Here is a 2,523-nt window from a genome sequence, read left to right as displayed (position 1 = left end):
TCTCTTTGTATAAATGAATTAAACAAAGCATAAGTTGATAGAAACCGAAATATGTTCTTATCCTCTGGTGATTTTCTAAAGTCTTTCTTTCTTTTGAGCAAAGGAACTTTGTTGTCAATCAAATAGTTTAAGAACTCTACAGGTTTTGACATTTGTCTTGTTCCATGTTGACATATGTTTGAATTAATATCTTGGAATTGGTGGATGTTGTTGTTCCGTCGCAACACCTGGAACCTTATAAATACACAATAGTGGGGGTTGAGGGTGTCAAGGCAAATAAATTTCAGATTTCTTGAACAATTAGTCCATTTTTTCAAAATTTTAGGTTAGTCGTTGGCTCTTCCACTCTATTTTCCTGAGCTCCTCAATCGCTTAAAACTTAGCACCTCATACCCTTCACTCATTCTATTATATGACGTGTTGCTGGGTTTGCTCGGTTCTTATGTGTTAATAGGGTTGTAATATGCTTGGCGGGAGGGGGCGAGGGAATTGGTCCAGTAAGGGGATTGTTGTGGCCCTATACTTAGATGACTTGCCGTAAATATGTTCTTTTAGTGTGTATACAAGAATAAGAAGTGCTATTTTAAAAGCTTATATATATTTGTGATGTTGAATATTGTAATATATAGGATGGCATTTCAATCACTATCACTATCAATCATGCTGGTGCAGTGCCTGAAGAAGAGATTGCCCTGCATTAAGTATTAACTTAAAATTGAACTAAGTCCACTTGAAACTACATCTTGCCCATCTTCAGAATGTGACTGTACCTTGGCTCATATTTCATTTTATCTTGGTTTATTGCGTTGTTTTATTGTTAAATTATGAATTGAAAATATGGAACAATGCAAAGGTCATTCTAATTCTCCCTTTGAAGATCAATGAACTTCATTTTGTTAGTTTCTTTCGCTGTTGCTTCTTCCCATTCTAAGACCAAGTAAAATGAAGTAAATGAAAGGGAAAAACCATGGTTGAGATCGTGCTGAGTAGTTTTATTGTGCAGATAATTATGACGGCCCTTTGCAATAGGTAAGAGGGTCACTGACAATAATCACGACGTGGAAATGATTTTTTAACTTTACATCTCTACGTGAACTATAATTTCATCTAGCCTTTGTCTTCAATTGCTAGCATTGCGAGTTTCAGGTCATTGTTTGTTTTATTTTATTTAGAAAAGCAAGACGTCTTAGTGAGTGATTGATTGGAAATCTAAGTCTGTAACTCTTGATCAGTAATCTGCAAGATACCAGGTGTATTTTCTTTATTAATCTTTGCAGTGCTTGCTAGATGATATATCATTAGTAAGAAAAATATTTGCAATTATTCATATGTTTCATAATTACTAATTGGACTGTTTCCATGCAGTTACCAATGGCCAGTAATGTTAACTTGGAAAGCTATATCTCACAGGACTAAAGGCTTTAGTGGAGCGGACCTTCAAGCACTTCTTTCTGGCACACAACTTGAAGTAGTTCATTTGCTCTTGGATAGGGAAGATGGCAGTGGAACTGGAAAGATGCCTATTATCACGGTTGCTCTTCTGGAGTCCATGGCATCCAAGGCTAAATGCCTAAATCATCAGTTTCAGAAGCTGAGAAGCGAATGTTGCACGGCATTTACAGCCAGTTTCTCAATTCAAAGTGGTCTGTCACTGAACAGGTATATCTCTCATCCTCTCTCATTGGTTCAGTTTGAATTTTAAAATTTATTGATAGTTTTGTATGTGAATGTGTAGTTTTGGAAGAAGTATAGTAAGTACATCTTAAAGATGAAGCTGTGCTAGCAAATTTAATATTTTATCGATTGGTAAAAAAACCATGATTGTCAATTTTGTTCGGTTATTGCTTATTATTTGGTGCAATTATGATAATGTTGGATTTTTGTTTTTATTTTACAATGTTAATTTATCGTAAATTGAACTTTTAGTACTTTCTTGGTTATTGAATATGTGCTAAACCACCATCCCATCAATAAATACCGTACATAAGTCTGAAGTGCCCATGCATATTACCTCCAAAGTCAACTACAACAGGGCAGTAAGTCAAGCAGAGCGATCCAAGCTGTTTAGACTGAGGCTCGGCTTAAACTTATTCGAGACTGCATTTTTTATTGTTTCTCTCTTGAATTTAAAAAGTTGAAAGCTATTCTGCACCCTCTATGAATGTTGAACGGAGCAAAATGTGTTAATCCCACATCTTTTTGTTATTAGTCTATAGCGTGAGTATACACAAACATCCATCAATGGCTGAATAAAGCATAATGTCTGAAGGCTACCAATGTCCATTTGTTTTAGTATGAAGAAAGTGTACATACTTAAGAAAAAACCACAACAGCTTTGAAATCTTTATGCTGTAATATTTGAAGAAAGAAACCCAGGGATATTAATTTGTTTCTTTTTGTGCTTAGAATGCCATTGTTACGGACATGTCTAATTTTGTAACCTTACCCCCTCTCTTGGAGTATAATTGTAGAAACTTAAGGTTGTTACCAGTCTTGTAATGGAGATTTAGTTTTCAAGAAATG

At 35.0% G+C, this 2,523-nt stretch overlaps 1 long non-coding RNA gene across 2 annotated transcripts in view; it reads left to right on the top strand.

The window, feature by feature from the left end:
- The window catches only part of LOC105179643, a 4,453-nt gene extending 2,822 nt beyond the window's left edge, over positions 1–1,631 (top strand). The window contains exon 3 of one of the 2 annotated variants that reach the window (XR_849329.2): positions 1,366–1,631. This is a non-coding gene — a long non-coding RNA (uncharacterized LOC105179643). The remainder of the gene's footprint in view (positions 1–1,365) is intronic. The other variant, XR_002286359.1, reaches the window with a different exon arrangement.
- Positions 1,632–2,523: the final 892 nt, after the last annotated feature.

Source organism: Sesamum indicum, unplaced genomic scaffold (genome assembly GCF_000512975.1).
Source record: "Sesamum indicum cultivar Zhongzhi No. 13 unplaced genomic scaffold, S_indicum_v1.0 scaffold00185, whole genome shotgun sequence".
In the NCBI taxonomy this organism is placed as follows: Eukaryota; Viridiplantae; Streptophyta; class Magnoliopsida; order Lamiales; family Pedaliaceae; genus Sesamum; species Sesamum indicum.
The sequence above is the reverse complement of the archived record's forward strand: the minus strand, read 5'-3'. Positions and strand labels throughout refer to the sequence as shown.